The 20,722-nt window shown below is 42.8% G+C and overlaps 1 protein-coding gene across 5 annotated transcripts in view; it reads right to left on the reverse strand.

The window, feature by feature from the left end:
* The window catches only part of LOC124594842 (leucine-rich repeat protein SHOC-2-like), a 182,758-nt gene extending 166,596 nt beyond the window's left edge, over window positions 1-16,162 (reverse strand). For 4 of the 5 annotated variants that reach the window (XR_006978157.1, XM_047133296.1, XM_047133294.1 and 1 more), the window contains exon 1: window positions 16,018-16,162. The gene's annotated coding sequence lies outside the window, so the exon portion shown is untranslated. Of the gene's footprint in view, window positions 1-10,480; window positions 10,616-16,017 lie in introns of those variants that run through there. The other variant, XR_006978158.1, reaches the window with a different exon arrangement.
* Between the last annotated feature and the right edge of the window lie 4,560 nt (window positions 16,163-20,722).

The raw sequence follows: 20,722 nt of genomic DNA on the forward strand, positions 1-20,722 counted from the left end.
CGTGTAAGGAGGAGAAATGCGTACCATCGCGTTTCCGACTTTGATATAGGTCGGATTGTAGCCCATCGCGATTGTGGTTTATCGTATCGCGACATTGCTGCTGGCGTTCGTCGAGATCCAATGATTGTTAGCAGAATATGGAATCGGTGGGTTCAGGAGGGTAATGCAGAACGCCGAGCTGGATCCCAACAGCCTCATATCACTACCAGTCGAGATGACAGGCATCTTATCTGCATGGCTGTAACGGTTCGTGCAGCCACGTCTCGATCCGTGAGTCAACAGATGGGAACATTTGCAAGACAACAACCATCTGCACGAACAGTTCGACAATGTTTGCAGCAGCATGGAGCATCAGCTCGGAGACCATGGCTGCGGTTACCCTTGACGCTGCATACAGACAGGAGCGCCTGCAATGGTGTACTCAACGACGAACCTGGGTGCACGAATGGCAAAACGTCATTTTTTGGGATGAATCCAGGTTCTGTTTACAGCATGATGATGGTCGCATCCGTGTTTGGCTACATCGCGGTGAATGCACATTGGAAGCGTGTATTCGTCATCGCCATACTAGCATATCACCCGGCGTAATGGTATGGGCTGCCATTGGTTACACATCTCGGTCACCTCTTGTTCGCATTGACGGCACTTTGAACAGTGGACGTTACATTTCAGATGTGTTACGACCCGTGGCTCTACCCTTGATTCGATCCCTGCGAAACCCTACATTTCAGCAGGATAATGCACGACCGCATGTTGCAGGTCCTGTACGGGCATTTCTGGATACAGAAAATGTTCGACTGCTGCCCTGGCCAGCACATTCTCCAGATCTCTCACCAACTGAAAACGTCTGGTCAATGGTGGCCGAGCAACTGGCTCGTCACAATACGCCAGTCACTAATCTTGATGAACTGTGGTATTTTGTTGAAGCTGCATGGGCAACTGTACCTGTATACGCCATCCAAGCTCTGTTTGACTCAATGCCCGGGCATATCAAGGCCGTTATTACGGCCAGAGGTGGTTGTTCTGGGTACTGATTTCTCAGGATCTATGCACCCAAATTTCGTGAAAATGTAATCACATGACAGTTCTAGTATAATATATTTGTCCAATGAATACCCGTTAATCATCTGCATTTCTTCTTGGTGTAGCAATGTTAGTGGCCAGTTGTGTAATTTACACACAAGGCCCTCGTGCCACAGGCTGTCGAAGGCCCTCAGAACGTCCAGGAGTACCGGCCCAAGATACTCGCGACGTTCCAGCGCCCCCATCGCCTCCTCTATCAATCGAAGCAACTGCTGCTGTCTAGAGTGGCCCTCCTGATGCCAAATTGTTCGTCAGGGAGCAGGCCTTCCTCTCTGACGGGTCGCCACAGCCTCTTGATAAACAACCTCTGGAATATCTTCGAAACTGTGGGCAACAGGCTGAACGGTCTGTGGTTCTGCTCCAGCCGCAGGTCCTTTCCTGCCTTGGGGACTGCTACAACTTAGACAGGTTTCCACACAGATGGGAAGTTGTAAGTCCTCAGCATGGAGTTGAAGACTCTCGTCACTTGCTACACAGCTTTCGGTGGGAGCATCTTCGGCAGTTCATTACAACCGCCTGTCTTCGTCGTCTGCAGGCGCGCGAGTTGCTGCGCGATCTCTTCTTCTGTGACTTGTTCGATCACATCGTCCACCTCTCTGTGCACCAGGAACACAAGGAGACGCTGCTCCAGCAGGCGGACTTGTTCTTCGTCCATGATGTCCTTCACCGGCGTGAAATTGGCGGCGAAAGCGTCCGCTAACGCGCTGGCTTTAGCTTCAGGTTCGAGGATGACGTCACGCTCCACCTGGAGCAGCGGGATTTGCTGGCGTCGTTGTAGGATGCTCTTAGTCAGCCTCCAGGCTGTTCCGTCTTCTATTTCGCAACGCATTTTTTTGATTGTGGCCTTCACTGCCGGCTGTCGTGTAACCTGCCACTCTCGGAACAGGCCGTTCTTCTCCCTGATGGCCTGGAGGATGTTTGGTGGGAGCTGTTTCGAGTGTTCCCAAGGTCGTCTTCGTTTTCACGGTGTGACTGCTGCTGCTTTTTCGTGTGTCAGGCACGTGAATGTGGCAAGGGCCTCGTCAGTGCCCTCGGCCTGCAGGTAGCACATGGCAGCGATTGTCTCCTCCAGGTGGTCCCGAAAATGGTATCAGGCAACAGTGCAGTACTGCTTGCAGCCCTCCGGTGGTGCGACTACGTCAGTGGCTAGATAATAGCACATGTGTGGTGGCGATGGCGTCTTGTGCGGCACCCTTGATGATCGCGACGTCTAGGACAATGGGGTAGTGAGTGGGGTCAAAAGGCCCGAGCACCATCGCATAATGTTGTTTGGCTACTCACAGTAGCCTCCTCCCACTAGGAGTTCCATTCCAGGTGTTAGCATTGAAGTCGCCACTAATGAATAAGTTGCCTTGCACCGACAGCAGGATGTGAAAATGTTGCAGTTGCAGCAGCCATCCTGGCCTGCTGAAGTGTTGACCAGGACACTAGCTAGTAGCCTCTACTGTGGTCAACTCTGGCAGCTGGAAGGGATGGTGGCGTAGTGATGTCTTCACATACACCGCTGTTCCGCCACCCAACGTCTCTCAGTCATTGCGGTAGCACTGGAAGTTCAGTGCCCGCACATGCACTCCTGGTTTCAGCCAGGTTTCCGTGACAAGGCAGACGTCCGTGGCCTCATCACACTGAAACTGCCAAAATTCGCCTACTTGGTCTCTAATGCTGTTTGCATTCCAGATGCAAATGGTTAGCCCCAGTATTGCTGAGTTAGCCACGATGTGGGGCATGGGCTGCTCGTGCGGTGGTGGCCTGGTTGGCTGCAATCAGGGCAGATAGAAGCATCTGCGGAAGCTGCAGAATGAGCTGCTTAAAATCTTGCAGCATCTTGCACAGCTCTGCAGCTTTACTGGGCGCAGCTGGCGTCTCCATTGTATGCGTCGGTGTAGGCAGGGTTTGCTCGGCGGGTTTAGAAGCGGAGGTTTCGTTGTTGGGCCGCTATCCCCGTCTACTGCACCGGTTTCCTGCCCTGGCTGGCGCAGGCTCTGCTGCTGGTGCTGCTCCGGCTGGCACCCACTGCTCTTTCCACCGTCCGCGCCCTTGGACGTCCCAGGGGGTGGAGGGGGCAGGCGAATAGTCTCTGGGCTGGTAGCATTGTCAGTGCCGTGTGCGTAGCGTCAGCCACAACGATGTTCTTGCCCGCTTGCACAGGCCTGGAGGGAGCAGGTCGCTCCCTGGCTGCTGCTCTCTAAATGCCTTGCAGCCCCTGTAGTTTGCAACATGCGCCTCTCTGCAGTTACAGCAGGTCGGACAGTCTGTTTTGGGGAGTGGACACTCCCTGCTGATGTGGTTTCCCTCGCATATGGCGCAGGGCGGCGTTATCTGACAATACTTCGCGATATGGTCGATTCCTTGGCAATTGAAGCACTGTGGAAGTCCTCTTCTGCACCGTAATTTCTCCACAGTGACTTCTGCGCTGCCCACCCTCTTCTCCAGGAATATTTTCCTATGTATAAGATTGTCATCCAGGACATAGAAGAGCGGCATGTCACTGTTGTCTCTGGGTGACTTCATCTGCGATATGGTGTGGATGATGTAACTCTTTTCTTCCACCAGCTCCCGGAGGTAGATGGGATCCGTGTTGATAGACAGTTTCTAAAAAACCACCTTCAACGTCTTCACTGATTCAGACGAACACAAATGAGAGAGGAGTCCTCCGTGCTTCGTCAGCTCCATCACACCTTGATAGTCGTCCACAGCACGTGTGATTACGTGGTACAGGTCTCGGTCTGCCGTCGGCGTCGTGAAGGTGCTCTTCACCTCCTGTTTTATCTTCGATTCGAAGTCCTTGAAGGTGCCCCCCCACTGGATGACAACTGGTCGGCGAGGGGGCGCACTCGTCTGCTGCTGTGTGTCAGATGCCTTCGTTGTTGCGTCAGGGAGGCTGTTGAATCGGTTGGCGGTGTTTACCCTGTCTGCTGCTGCTGCTAACACGACTGCCCTGGCTGTGTACTTTATAGCGAACCTTGTAAACCCGTCTTCGTCCGTCTCAGGCAGCGTTTTGCACATCATTTAAATCTAGTTTTACAGGAAAGCTGTTCCTGTGTAAAACCGGTAAGAATTCCATGCTTCGGGGAACTCTGCTTTCTTTCGGCGCTCTTCGAAGCGCATAGCAGTTCTCGACAGAATTGTTGGTAAACGCATTTCTTTGAACAGTGAAACGATATGGAACTGTAGCGCCAAAATAATATGTGCCATTCACCAAAAACCGCCCGGGGCTAAGTGTGGTTTTAAAGAAAAAATTGACAGTCCAGACTTTAGTGCAACGACTACAAGAGAAGACTGTGGTTTCAAAAATAGCCTCCTAGGTTTTGTCTTTGCTTTTCTTTTCTCTGTTTTCCGAAGCATATTTTTAAAGACTCAACTACTTTTCAACATTCTCCAGGAAAAAATAATGGTGCACAGTTTTGCAATAATGCTGTATCAGAATGAATAGCTTACAAGAAAAGCTTGAGAAATAAAGATAAAGTAATCGACTTTTTAAATTCCACGAAACACTCGACTAATTTTCAAGCTTGGGCATCAATGAATACAGCTGAAATGATGGATGAATGCATCGGAGGTATTGGATAATATTGTAATACAACGAGAAACAAGATTTTCGTATAGTGATAAACTACTCTTTCTTAAACTAGGGATGCTACTCAGTTCGCCAGTGCTGCCTGCTTGTAGTCACTGATCACATTTTGTCTGTGCTACCCACCTCCTGTTACTGATGGCCACCGAGTCGATTGTTTTCCATGTAAACGATGTGGACCCATTATTACAAACCTGAGCGCATCCTCGAATCTCCTGCATATGTGAGTAGAACTGGAGACTGTATCTGCTTCGCAGCATCAAGAAACCTTTCACTCCGTCACTTTGGAAGATGTTACCAAAAGAATGATTGAGAGTGAAATGGAAGAAGTTATTCCAGAAACTTTCAAACTAGCTTGTCTAACTGCTACCATTCCTGCAACAAGTGCTTCAGTTCAAATGAGTTTTTCATGTTTAAAATACGTAAAAATTTGTCTGAGAAACAGTATAGATCAGGACTGCTTACTAGCACATGCTAGTATCTCAACTGAAAAACCTGTACTGCGAATACTTGAAAACAGATATACATGAACGATATCATCGAAAGATTCGGGAAAAAGAAGGCCCGTCGAGTTAACTTGTTTTACAAGTAACAAAGCTGAAATTCCACTCTACCAGTTCATTTGTAAATAAAAGTATTATTATGTGTTGTCGTGGTCTTCAGTCCAGAGACTGGTTTGATGCAGCTCTCCATGCTGCTCTATCCTGTGCAAGCTTCTTCATCTCCCAGTACCTACTGCAACCTACATCCTTCTGAATCTATTTAGTGTATTGCAAAACTCATTTACTACTTTAAGCCTCTCATTTCCTAATCTAATTCCCGCAGCATCACCCGATTTAATTCGACTACTCTCTAGTATCCTCGTTTTGCTTTTGTTGATGTTCATCTTATATCTTCCTCTCAAGACACTGTCCATTTCGTTCAGCACCTCTTCCAGGTCCTTTACCGTCATCGGCGAACCTCAAAGTTTTTATTTCTTCTCCATGGATTTTAATTCCTACTCCGAATTTTTCTTTTGTTTCCTTTACTGATTGCTCTATATACAGATTGAATAACATCGGGGATAGGCTACACTCCCTTCCCAATCACTGCTTCCCTTTCATGACTCTTATAACTGCCATCTGGTTTCTGCACAAATTGTAAATAGCCTTTCGCTCCCTGTATTTTACCCCTGCCACCTTTAGAATTTGAAAGAGAGTATTCCAGTCAACATTGTCAAACGCTTTCTCTAAGTCTACAAATGCTAGATACTTAGGTTTGCCTTTCCTTAATCTGTTTTCTAAGGTAAGTCGTTGGGTCAGTACTGCCTCACGTGTTACAACATTTCTACGGCATTCACACAGATCTTTCCCGAGGTCGGCTTCTACCAGTTTTTCCATTCGTCTGTACAGAATTCGCGTTAGTATTTTGCAGCTGTGACTTATTAAACTGACAGTTCGGTAATTTTCACATTTGTCAACACCTGCTTTCTTTGGGATTATTATATTCTTCTTGAAGTCTGAGGGTATTTCGCCTGTCTCATACATCTTGCTCACTATTATTATTATTATTATTATTGTTATTATTAATGGAACATTGTAGCTTTGTAATAGTATGAAGTATGCAACGCGTTTCCAAACACGGAAGTGCATGTTACTAATGCATAAAATGCTTTATTTTATGTCTCCAAAGGGCGCTCAGCATTTTCAACGCTATATGAGAATTTTTCTAAACTCTTGAGTCTATTCGGCACCACTGACTAATCTGGCACAACCGGTCTGCGTATAAGGCACGTGGGCTCCTGCTCAAATTCATCTCATGGAAACCGTTTTGCAAATACCGAAATGTTGAAATCAAAGATAATGTGGTTCCTTAACGCTAAAAATGCGGAAGTAATTATTACAATACGACAACTGAAAGCTTGAGTCAGACCCGGGATTCGATACCAATTCCCCTGTTTCGAGTGTCTGCTTTTACCTATCAGACCACCCGAGTACACAACCTGCGCTGATTTCTATTATAATTGTCGTTACTTGTTTGCATCCAACTGCTCAGATAACTAACTTAGAAACAGCACACCAGAAGGATGGGATGGTATAGGTAATGCCACCATAGTGATGAACTACACTACTCAACTAGGAACAAAGCACGCTGAAGAAAGCGCAGAGGTACTGTGTGGCAAACCCACGCGTCACTGCGAATTCAAGTCGGTCCAATACGGTAGGTAGGTGGCTTAAATGATGCAACCAATCTCTAGCGAAAGTGAGGAAATCAGTTTCCGACAGGGCCGTTTGTACAATGGTAGACTAGGCAAGACTATGCGGCCGCCAAGAGTGGCAAAATTTTGGGGCGGCATAGGGCGGAAAAAATTAATTTCAAAGCAAACAGGGAACGAAAATGAGCAAATAAGGAGAAGAAATTGGAAAGAGGAAAAATTAAAACACGGAGTTGTTCTCGAAAGAACACGGAACAGTTACTTAGTGTTTACTTACTTTGACGAAAGTAAACACGTTGTCTCTACCTACTTGGAAACTAAAGCAGCCGCTTCTACATGTGAAACGGAAACAAACATATACATCTACGTGATAACTCTGCTATTCACTATAAAGTGCCTGGCAGAGGGTTCAACGAACCACCTTCAAGCTGTCTCTCTACCGTTGCACTCTCGAATGGCGCGCGGCAAAAACGAGCACTTAAAATTTTCCGTGCGAGCCCTGATTTCTTTTATTTTGTCGTGATGATCATTACTCCCTATGTATGTGGGTGCCAACAGAATGTTTCCGCAATCTGAGGAGAAAACTGGTGATTGAAATTTCATGAGAAGATCCCGTCGCAACAAAAAACGCCTTGGTTTTAATGATTGCCACTCCAATTCACGTAACCTGTCTGTGGCACTATCTCCCCTATTTCGCGATAATACAAAACGAGCTGCCCTTCTTTGTACTTTTTCGGTGTCATCTGTCAGTCCCACCTGAGAGGATCCCACACCGCACAGCAACACTACAGAGTAGGGCGGACAAGCGTGGCGTAAGCAGCCTTTTTAGTAGACCTGTTGCATCTTCTAAGTGTACTGCCATTGAATCTCAGTCTTTGGTTTACTCTACCCACAACACTACCTATGTGATCGTTCCAATTTACGTTATTTGTAATTGTAATCCCTATCGCGTAATCGAAATTTAGCTGATTTCTTTTAGTACTCATGTGAATAACTTCGCACTTTTCTTTATTCAGGGTCAATTGCCACTTTTCGCACCATACACATATCTTATCTAAATCATTTTGAAAGTCATTTCGATCATCTGATGACTTTACAAGACGGTAAATGACAGCATCATCTGCAAACAATCTAAGACGGCAATCAGATTGTCTCCTACGTCGTTAATATAGATCAGGAACAATAGAGGGCCTATATCACTTCCTTGGGGAACGCCAGATATTACTTCTGTTTTACTCGACGACTTTCCGTCTGTTACTACGAACTCTGACCTTTCTGATGGGAAATCATCAATCCAGTCGCACAACTGAGGCGGTATTCCGTAGGCACGCAGTTTGGCTAAAAGACGCTCGTGAGGAACGGTGTCGAAAGCCTTCTGGAAATCTAAAAATATGGAATCAATTTGACACATTACATGACAAGTATAAAGAGCTAGTTGTGTTTCGCAAGAACGATATTTTCTGAATCCGTGCTATGTGTCAATAAATCGTTTTCTTCGAGGTTCTTCGTAATGTTCGAATATAGTATGATGTTCCAAAACCCTACTGCAAATCGACGTTAGTAATATGGGCCCGTAATTCCTACTTCCCTTTTTGCGTATTGGTGTGACTCGACCAATTTTCCAGTCTTTAGATACGGATCTTTCTGTGAGCGAGCGGTTGTATATAACTGCTAAATATGGAGCTATTGTATCAGCATACTCTGAGAGGAACCTGACTGGTATACAATCTGGACCGGAGGCCTTGGCTTTCTTAAGTGATTTAAGCTGCTGAGTTATACCGAGGATATCTACTTCTATGTTTCTCATCTTGGCCCTTCTTATTGGAATTTAGGAATTTTTACTTCGTTTTCTTTGGTGAAGGAGTTTCGGAAAACCGTGTTCAATAACTGTGCTTTAGCGGCACTGTCATCAGTGACTTCACCGTTGCCATCGCGCAGTGAAAGTACTGACTCCGTCTTGCCACTGGTGTGCTTTATGTATGATCAGAATCCCTTTGGGTTTTCTACCAGATTTCGAGACAGAATTTCGTTGTAGAAACTATTAAAAGCATCTCGCATTGACGTACGCGCTATATTTCGGAAATTCTGCAAGACTTTGCCAGTCTTGGGGATTTTGCGTTCTTTTAAATTTGACATGCTTTTTTCGCAAAGCAAGAGGGCAAATAAAATTGCACAAAGAGAACAAACCAATGCGTGTTATTTGTAATGGGAAAGAAGCCGTCAATGACCTATTGAATAGGGCTTTGTACCGTAAGTTAAAATCTGCGTATAAATACGAGCAAGTTTACAACGTAAAAAATAGTGTGTGTTTCGCGAACGAATTGAAGGACATTGCAATCCCAGAGGATGCAGTCCTAGCCTCATTGGACGTCGTGAACCTCTACACTAATATACCAATACCAGAAACTTTGCAAATTATAAGGAAAAATCTGATAAAAAATAGGTCAATGAGCATGGGTGAAATCGTCGAACTCGTGGATATGCTAGAGTTCACATTGAGTTTTAATAGTTTTATCTTTAACGATTAAGTTTTTATTCAAGATGAAGGTTTAGCTATGGGAAACAGTCTATCAGGCATTTTAGCAGAAATTTTTATGAATGACTAAGAACAAAGTTTTTAGCTCTTTTCCAGAAATTAAGGAGAAGTTAATTTATTACAGACGGTATGTTGACGACACTATTTTATTATTCAAAGGGAAAAAAGAAGACGTAGAGGAAATGACTAAAGTTTTAAACGAACAGCATCCAAAAATTCAATTCACACTAGAAATGGAAAACAATGGGGCGATTAACTATTTAGATTTGACCGTCAGAAAGGAGGGAGGCAGGCACGTTTTCGGCGTCTATAGAAAAGACACTTGCTCCGACAACATCATAGTAGCGACGTCGCACCACCCGGCACAGCATAAAAGAGCGTACTTTCATGCAATGTGCAACAGAGCCCTCAGATTGCCACTAAAGGAAGATGAGTTGCACAAAGAACTAGGTATTATTAAGCAAGTAGCAGCAGGTAATGGATACAGGACAGAAGATGTTACACGTATGTTTAACAAGATCAAAAACAAATCCGCGGGTATCAGTAGCGATTCTAGGAGAATTAAAGTTAAGAAGTATGTCACCCTGACATACAAAGGGCGTGTGTCGGAAAGAATTGCTAAATGCTTTCCAAAAAACATCGCAGTGGCATTTCAGAATGAAGGGCAAATGGCACATAGACTAAGACATAAACCAGCAACGACAAAACAAATGAAATACAATCATTCCGTAGTATATAAGATTAGATGTGCTGAATGTGACAGTTATATAATAATATAATAATAATAATATAATAATCCTATATAATAGGACAAACAGGGCGGAATTTTGAAATTCGATACAGGGGACATTGCAGTCATAGCAATCGAACAGCATTTGGAACACATGTAAAAGAGAATAGACATGAAGTGAATAATATAAATGAACAAATGGAGATGCTACATAAAGCTCCAAAAAGTCTCTATCTCAACGTGCTCGAAGAGATTGAAATATACGCTCATCAAAGAAAAACCCCAGGCCTACTACTTAATGAGCAAAGTGATTTTATGCACAGGAATTATTATGAGATTTTTAAAGACCTGTTTTAGGCTTACTCTTGAAAGCAACAGCACGCCCCAGTAAGAAACAGCTGCAGCGGAACGGCCCTCAGCGTACTGGCGGCGAGGTGAATTGGGCGCGGCGGAAAAGGACTCGGCGTGGCGTTGTATACGTTCTGACGTAGGGAAATCCACTCCACCACCAATCAAAACAAAGAAGAGGAAACGCACATTTTCGAAACAATATTTACATTTTAATTATATTTTATGTTTCTTTAAAAAGAAATTTTAAATTAGTGTAAATTTTTCGTTTCATGGTCCCCTCAAAAAAGATTATTCATATGTTATTGCCTTAAAAATTGTTTTATTAAAAAGAATATTCGCCATTAATATATACGGTGAAATAATAACAGATGCACAATTATTATAGGTAGAGGGCACTTTTTACTGTTACCAATCAGGTTACTCTTAAAAACTGCGATATAAGGTTTTAACAGATTGAAACTTACTTTACTTATGACAGCGAACCGAGTATTCTGTACGGACAAGTTACTCTGTAACTACAATATATGGTATGTTGGCATTTAATACGTTCCAAAATTTCTTTTGTAAACTAAGATGTTTCTATCACTAACTGTATCTCTTTTATTAATTACATTTTTAACTTTGACTAACAGATCTGAAGATGGGCAGCTAGCCCGAAACCGGTAATTGAAAATAAAGTACAGCGATCGAAGACTGAAACGCCATATTTTATTTCCAATTTAAGTTGCTCGTAATTGTAATCCCTAGGTATTTAGTCGAATTGACAGCCCTTAGATTTGTGTGATTTATCATATACCCAAAATTTATCGGATTTCTTTTAGTACCCATGTGGATGACCTCGCACTTTTCTTTGTTTAGTGCTAATTGCCACTTTTCTCACCATACAGGAATTCTCTCTAACCATTTTGTAATTGGAATTGATCGTCGGTTGATTTAACTAGACGGTAAATTACAGCGTCATCTGCAAGCAGATTATCATCTAGATCATCATCTACATCATTTATGTAAATCAGGAACAGCAGAGGGCCTATGACACTACCCTGCGGAACGCCAGATATCACTTCTGTTCTACTCGATGATTTACCGTCTTTCACTACGAACTGTCACCTCTCTGAGAGGAAATCACGAATCCAGTCACACAACTGAGACGATACTTCATATTCACGCAATTTGATTAATAGTCGCTTGTGAGGAACGGTATCAAAAGCCTTCCGGAAATCTAGGAATATCTGAGATCCCTTGTCGACAGCACTCATTACTTCATGGGAATAAAGAGCTAGCTACGTTGCACAAGAACGATATTTTCTGAATCCGTGTTGGTTATGTATCAATAAGTCATTTTCTTCAAGGTGATTCATAATGTTCGAGTACAGTATATGCTCCAAACTCCTACCGCAAATTGAGGTCAGTGATATGGGCCTGTAATTCAATGGGTTACTCCTATTTCCTTTCTTGAATATTGGTGTGACCTGTGCTACTTTCCAGTCTTTAGGAACAGACCTTTCGTCAAGTGAGCGGTTGTATATGATTGCTAAGAAAGGCGATATTGTGTCTGCATACTCTGAGAGGAACCTGATTGGTATACCATCTGGACCGGAAGACTTGCCTTTCTTAATTGATTTGAGTTGTTTCGCAACGCCTAAGATATCTGCTTTTATGTCACACATGCTAACAGCTGTTCTGGTTTCGAATTCTGGAATATTTACTTCGTCTTCTCTCGTGAAGGAATTACGGAAAACTGTATTTAGTGACTCCGCTTTCGTGGCACCATCATCGGTAACATTTCCATCGCTATCGCGCAGCGATGGTATTGACTGCCACTGGTGTACTTTACATACGACCAGAATCTCTTTGGGTTTTTTACCATAATTTGAGACAATATTTCATTGTGGAAACTATTAAAAACGTCTCGCATTGACGTCCGCACTAAATTTCGAGCTTCCGTGGGACTTAGCCAATCCTGGGGATTTTGCGTTCTTCTGAATTTGGCATGCTTTTTTCGTTGCTTCTGCAACAGTGTTCTGAAGTGTTTTGTGTAACGTGGTGGATCAGTCCCGTCGCTTATTAACTTACGCGGTATGAATCTATCTATTGCTCTAGATACTGTATCTTTGAATAAGAGCCATATCTGGTCTACACTTATATAATTAGCTTGGAAGAAGTGGAGACTCTCTCTTAGAAAGGCATCAAGTGAATTTTTATCTGCTATTTTAAATAGATATATTTTGCGTTTATTTTTAGTTGTTTTGATTGATATGGTTTTGAGCCTCGCTACAATGACCCTGTGTTCACTAATCCCTGTATCCACCATGACGCTCTCTATTAGATCAGGATTATTTGTGGCTAAGAGGTCAAGTGTGTTTTCGCAACCATTTACAATCCGTGTGGGCTCATGAACTAATTGTTCAAAGTAATTCTCAGATAAAGCATTTAGTACAATTTCGGAAGATGTTTTCTGTCTACCATCGGCTTTGAACATGTATTTTCGCCAGCAAATCGAGGGTAGATTGAAGTCTCCACCCAGTATAACTGTATGAGTGGGGTACTTATTTGCAATGAGATTCAAGTTTTCTTTGACTCGTTCAGCTATTATATCATCTGAGTCGGAGGGTCGGTAGAAGGAGCCAATTATTATTTTGATACGGCTGTTGAGTATAACCTCTACCCATAGTAATTCGCAGGAACTATCTATTTCAACGTCACTACAAGATGAACTACTACCAACAGACACAAACACACCACCACCTACTTTATTTAATCTATCCTTCCTGAACACGGTTTGCGCCTCTGTAAAAATTTCGGCAGCATACTGGTGAGACATTCGTCTTCATGGACGACAATTCGCGCCCCCATCGAGCACATCTTGTGAATGACTTCCTTCAGGATAACGACATCGCTCGACTACAGTGGCCAGCATGTTATCCAGACATGAACCCTATCGAACATGCCTGGGATAGATTGACAAGGGCTGTTTATGGACGACGTGACCCACCAACCACTCTGAGGGATCTACGCCGAATCGCCGTTGAGGAATGGGAGAATCTGGATCAACAGTGCCCCGATGAACTTGTGGATAGTATGCCACGACGAATATAGACATGTATCAATGCAAGAGGGCGTGCTACTGGGTGTGAGAGGTACCGGTGTATACAGCAGTCTGGACCACCACCTCTGAAGGTCTCGCTGTATGGTGGTACAACACGCAATGTGTGGTTTTCATGAGCAATAAAAAGGGCGGAAATGATGTTTATGTTGATCTCTATTCCAATTTTCTGTACAGGTTCCGGAACTCTCGGAACCGAGGTGAAGCAAAACTTTTCTTGATGTGTCTATGTTTGTTATCTTGACATGGTTCTTACATTTTGGGAAATACAATTTTGATTATCGGAATGATTTGAAAATGGATCTCGACCCGAAACTAATCATGAAGTAAATAAAAGTGAAATCTGCAACTATGGCTTTTTTCCATTTATTGATATCGAAAAGAAGTAAAAAGTATGTCCTGTACATGCATAAAAATGAGCTTGTGTCTATCTGTTAGTACGTCTCTGAGTGTGTAACACTCAAGGCACATAGCACAAGAAAAGAATTACCATTGTCTCTCATGAAATAAATTAGCTATCGTTTTCTTAAAATTTGACGTACGCGCAAATAATAACAAGCAAGAGAGTGTCGCGACTTGATTATCGACGGAATATAACTGCAGAAATTGTGTGACTTGTGGTTGCAAGCGCTTGTTTTAGTATAACCTACACATTAAATAAAATAAGTAATTGATGCCAAATTTGGCTGCAACGGTTTTTCAGTTAAGTTCTAGTTTAAGACGTTCAGCACATTCTTCCTGTTTCGATTACTATGGGAAATTTCAAGAACTGAGGACAAAAAATAAGTAGTGAGGACGTTTGTTGTTCTCAATTTGTTTTAAAGGAATTAAGGAAAAACATGAAAACTGAGGAGTGTCCCCAGAAAATGACGACGTCTGGTCATCTCAGGTTAATCACTAAAAGTGTAATAGGAGATCTGCATTGTACCGTTGATGTTGGTGGTGGAGCAGGGGAGGCGGATATGGGGAGAGCGATGATAGTAAAAAGGAGGGGGTGTCATTTTTCAGTTCTCGCCTAGGGTAACAAAACAACTAGCAACGGCCTTGCTTTTTGAATCCCTTGCCTAGTAGTAAATTGTTGGTATCACATGATAATCGTAATTTAAATATCCAGCATTTACGACGTACATGATCTCGTAAATGCAGAAGAGAACCATTGTCGCAAAAAGTCCGAACAGATTATTCAGCCTTCGCTTGACGAATAATTTCTCTCCGTCATAAAGCTGCGTTTTCTTACTCTTGTCTTAAATAAGAAAGAAGAATACGGTTACTAGAGTTTTCATTTTTTACCACTGGTCCAGTTACCGATAAGCAGAACCGACGCTTGTCCGCCGCTGCATTCCACAGACTATGTCACACGGCAAAACATTGCAACAAAATGGTTGGGCAAGCCCGATTGTTTAGCTGTGGAAGCTGGAAACCTAACACTGCGACATACGGCATTTATGAATGGATTGAACATTAAAACACGATAACTTTAGAAGAATGTGTTGAAACATGCTGACAAATGTACTTGTGCCACACAATGATAGAACTTAAAATTGGTGGAAGGAATCTAAAACGGGATCGCAAACACGACACTAAGTGAGCTACACTGTCAATAACCTCAATTCATGTGAATAGCTGTCACACTTTGTGGCTCTTATGATCGTCTTGCTTCGCCTGTCGGCCTATGTCATTTGGCGCGAACGATTTTTAGGCGAGCTGTGTGAACAACGGGAAGAAAACGGTGTAACTCGACAGTGTAGTGGCAGAAGTTCGTAATAATACACAGCAGGCCAGAGTGGAACAGAACATAAAAATAAAACTCTTGCAGAAAATAGAAATGTCGTTTAGTATAAGTGCGATGGTCAAATTCATTAAACGTTCTATTATACAGTCAATTTTATGTCAATGACATGTTATTTCCTGTGACTTAAAAAAAAAAAAAAAAAAACAGGACAAGCATTTGCACATTCTCCTAAACAGTAGTATTATTTTCATTTCAAAACTACCAACTGTTAACTTTTGTCCCGCAAAACGGGGCAAAGCGGCCGTGTACAGCATGTGCTATATGGATAAACCATCTCTGGCTCTGAGGAATGTAAAATGTGCGACGGCTTCTCGGTGGCAAGGCGACTACAACGGCAGGGAAAATAACGATTCTCAAAAATATCCTCGCTGTGAACACTTTCTCTGAAATCGTACCCTGTCCGGAGAGATATCAAGAAAAATAGAACAAAGGTCCCCTAAGAAGATTGCAAATCCAGTCTAAAACCTCGATTAATGCCACGACAAACATGAAACAATTACACCTTAATGGCGTAGCTAAAATTGCTGAAATGGAAATGGGATACTCATTAAGTGTCTTCTAGCAACACGTTGCAGTGGACCGCTAAACGACGTAAAACTCATTCTCAGTGGAAATGAACAAACAAATCTCTGGGAGCGGTTAGTCTAAACTTACCTTTTTCCCGCAAGACGAAATCGGCAACTCTTTCAAATTGTATCTGTAACCACTGTCGCTATCAACTCATTCTTTCATTAATCATCGTGGTCCACAGCACATAACATCTGAATCCGTCGTCGCCTTGGCATATTTCCCACAAGGTAGTCGGTTGGGGGGGGGGGGGGGGGGGGTTACGCCGCCTGCCCCTCTCCATCGCCGTTTTCACCTCTCCGTCGTGAGTCCAGTGGTTGCCAAAACCTCCCGACCGCACCGCCCTAGGATAAATATAGTGTCGGCGCCATTACACTTCCGATCCAGGCAACCACTGGTAAGAAACAGAAGACAGAGTATCCTAACTACCATTCCACAACATTTCACATTTTGACGGCAATATTTTTTACACATTATTATTCTGGGAACCGAGTTGCAGACTGTATCGTCATTAAGTACTACCGCCGACTTCGACGTTCTATCAGACTGTGTTGTGTGGAAAACAGCAAATACTTAGTATTACAACAATATAACGGGTCCGCTTCCTACCTCATTAATTTGCACAACATGGAACGGAAGTTATTCAACACTTGTGGCTGTAGTGTAGTTGAAGCAGTTATGTTGCTGTTTTGTTTCTTGCTGAGTCTAGGACATAACAGATGTTAATTCGTAGCCATCCGCGCATGGGGGATGGGCTGGGCAGGGAGTGGTGGTGGCAACAGCCCCACTTGCCTACTCTCCCCCCCCCCCCCCCTCTCACGTCTAGAGCAGGGTTTTTAGTTACGTTGGGGGAGACTGTGGGAATGCCAACATACTAGGCAATACCAACACCATCGCTTTCACATTTGAGTAACGCTGTAATTAGCTGGAGATAGTGCTGTAGCATACCGGATGTTGCCAGAAGTAGGGAGCAAAGTCTTAAGCTATTCCACAAGATACCACTTTGCTCGTGCATAATTGCAGACTCATGGGAAATAAAGGGCATGCACAAAATATTGCGGAAAAACGCATGTGCGCATGGGTGTTCCTGTGTCCACACATCGCCTGATTGCGCAAGCAGCCTGCTGTGAATCCTCTTCTTTGCTCGGGATATTGTGCTGCTGTTATTGTGTTGGAAAGGCGACAGAAAAAGAAAACGTGAAAGCGACTGTAGGTAAAGTATCCAAATACGAAGGTATAAGAAATACGAAGCAACGACAACGTTTTGCTTGAAAATTTCGGCTGGTCACAGCGAGATTTTATTTTTCTACTTCGCAAATGCTGCGATAAGGCTGGAAAAACATTTCGTTAGCTAGTAACTGGCGACTTGTATATAGTAGTTTGAACTATTTATTTCACATTTCAGAAAAAAAAAAACAATTCAGTGATTATTCCAGAAACTGTGAAATACCTATGGGAGATTTTTGTCGTTATGTGAAGTTCAATTATCTTTCAATGTGTCATTTGTATTTTATTTTATAAAAGATTTTTACATAAGTGTAACTGTGAAATATTATATTTGAGAAGCAACTTTTCAAAACCCAATTAGTCTACAAATAAAAATTTTATAGGACGCGCAAAAAACAAATAGGCAAGGTTGTGGAGTAAATTGGGATTTGTGTATGATAATTTATTAAGCTTCAAGAAGTTAGAAGTTTGGAATGAGTGAGACAAATCTCACTCCTTACTTATAGGCAGTGTTGCCAACGGAATTTTAGAAATCTATGGATTTTTCTCGTTTTGCACCAGCCGAATGGACATAATCTGTTTTTAAACCAATTTACATAATAAAAAACAAGAATCCAATCTTTGTCTTTTGTTTACATCAATAAGACGCAACACAAATGAAACAGGAACAAGTGTCCAGTTGTTGTTGTAAGAAAACAATTAAAATTAGTCATTTGACGAATGGTTGCTTACTATAACTGTTTACTTATTGTCTTTTGTAGCAAATTTACAAATGCTATATTCTTTAATCACTCACTCAAAATTAAAATTAAGCATGCTATTTTCAAGCATTGTTAAAGAGTACAACCGTAATTCTTATCGAACTTGCAAGTTATGATATACATTGTTTTTCTCAAAATTATCTAAACCTATTGTAAGCAATTAAATTGAAATTATTAATAATTCTGTTCGCACTTTAATTAATTTATAATTTTAAAATAATTGTAAAATTCATTTTTGCGAGATATTGAAAAGAAAATCATATTTTGGACATCAATAAGTCAACATGAAATTTTAAGGAATCATCCTCATTCCAACTATTACCAAATCGTTGTTTCAGAAGGTCGAATAAATCATCCTTTATTTATGATTTTATTGGATGTTCCAGACTGACAATATTTGGGTGACAGATGTGATCTGTTGCTACACCTCTTTTTAGCAAGGTCATATAAATTTTCGACAGATTATCCAAACCATATGGAGGCTCCATCCTAAAAACAACATGGATTCTTTTCCCCTTAAATTTCTTTTTGATTATAGCCCGTTTCATGTCTCTTGTGCCCACTGGCTTCCTAAAATTTTGGCAGAGGTCCTTGAAGTTCAGAACATCTCAGTCTATTCCTAGTCTTTGAACATTCCCAATTCTCTGATAAATCCTGTGAGATTCTTCAAGAGTTAGTATTTCAGATTGCTCCCGAAGGCTTTTTTTTTACAGTACCAAAAAGTCGATCTGCATCTGAGTAGGAGTGACCACACATTGGAAACGTAATGCTATCTCCTTTACTGAGTCTGGAGATCTTTTTCCTTGGGTTGTAACTTAAATAGTGGCAACTATTTATTCACAACCGATACAAAAGAGTTACATGTTTGCATCTGTTACTGTCCTTCAAAGTAGTCACCAGCGTTGTGTAGAACCCGCTGCCAGCGATGTGAAGGCTAGTATACCATTAGCAGAGCCTGTCCTGCTGATGGTGCGAATGGAGCGGCCTACTGCCAGTCGAACCTCTGGAAAAGTACTGAAGCGAATGCCACGAAGTGGTTCCTTCATCTTCGGAATCAAATCAAAGTCACAAGGACTTAAGTCCGGGTTGTATGGTGGATGGTATAGTACCTCCCAGTCCCATCGACCGAACAGAGCAGCCACAGCCTGCGCTGTATGCGCCACCGCATTGCCGTGCAAAATGATGGGTGGGTTGCGCAGAAAGTGTTGTCGCTTCTTTCGCAAATCTGGTCGCATGTGATGCTCCAAAAACGAACAGTAATACTGTGCATTGACGGTCTGCCATGGAGGAACGTAATGCGTTAGGATAACACAATCACAGTCGTTCACGAGAATCACTATAACTCTCACCATACTGGGGCTCTGACACACTTTCGATTTTCGCGGCGACCCACATGACGCCATTCGTTGGATTGGCGCTTCAGTTTTGGCTCGTACGATGTGGCCCATGTCTCATCCAGTGTTACGATACGGCGTAAGAAAGCCTCTCCTCCGGGCTCATAGCGCTCCAAGTGCGTCTGAGCAGCGTCGTAACTCATCCATTTCTGCATTTCCGTCATGTCATGTGGAACCCATCGTGATGCAATTTTTCGCATGCCCAGGCGTTCCTTCAGGATGCGAAGCACAGTCGTATGCGCTAATCCGGTTTCGTGGGCGAGCTCACGAATCCTATGGCGTCGATCACTGTCCACTAACGCGGCAACAGCATGCACTTCTTCTTCAGAGACGCTAGGACGACCTGCTCAATGCGTGTCTGCCACAGTTTGCCGACCTTCGTTGAAGGCTTTTACCCAACGTGCCACTGTTTTATATGGCAATGCCGATTCCCCGCACGCCTTTACACTGTCATGCTGTACGACCTCTGGTACATTCAATCTTGATCCAACTCCGTTGTTCCTGTTTCGAAAACATAGTGACACCGTTACGTTAAACCGCTCGCTAACAAGCGACTGTGTTTCCCTAGAATGTGCGCACGCCGATGACGAGGGACGGGCGAGTCGATTTGCTCGGAGGTAAGGTAGGTATGTCAACAAGTGTGCTATCAGCGACAATAGTAGATTCAATTGCATTGTGTCTCCATAGCAGTGTTGCCACTATTTAAGTTCCAACTTACGAAACAGCCACCAGTGGCGAGAATGATCCACATGGGCGTTCCTGCTTTGTCCAACGCAGCCGTCACAAAATAGTTTTATTGTTGAAGTATTTTCTTCATATCTATGCTTATTCAGAGCGTCTATTAAGCCTAAAGCCACTGAGTTTGAACCTCTGTCAGCCTGGTCTTCAGTGCAGCAGTAAAAGTCTGGAGGCTTATTTGTCAGTATCTGTAATACCGAGAGCATAATATGACAGTTGCCATGCGTAATAACCCTCACCAATAGCGAGTTTTGGCAGGGGTTGGACTTGCTGCAGATCAAGGCATAAACTCAAGTTACTTGGCAATTCCTCTTTCACAATTTTGTAAAACCGTTTAGTTCTCGTTTTATGAGCAGCAAGCTCTGCTCACGCCCTTTGTCATTTGACGAACTTTTTAGTTAGTTTTATCTCATGTTTCATTCTACAGCAGTAACTACAAACATCTATTGCAGGATCACCAAACCCCAAATTACATTTTTTGAGCATATGTTGCTGAAGAACCACTTTTTTATTTTTAATGAATCAGGAACACTTTATTATACATTTTAAAAAGTTTTGTGATATTTAAGTCTGAAGATAGATACAGCCTTTTACTTTTATGTCTGCTATAGTTACTTTCTCTGGCCTTCAAATTTGCGATGAGTTGTATCACACTGTCTTTGGGACTGATGA

The sequence above is a fragment of the Schistocerca americana genome, chromosome 2 (assembly GCF_021461395.2).
Source record: "Schistocerca americana isolate TAMUIC-IGC-003095 chromosome 2, iqSchAmer2.1, whole genome shotgun sequence".
Taxonomy (NCBI): Eukaryota; Metazoa; Arthropoda; class Insecta; order Orthoptera; family Acrididae; genus Schistocerca; species Schistocerca americana.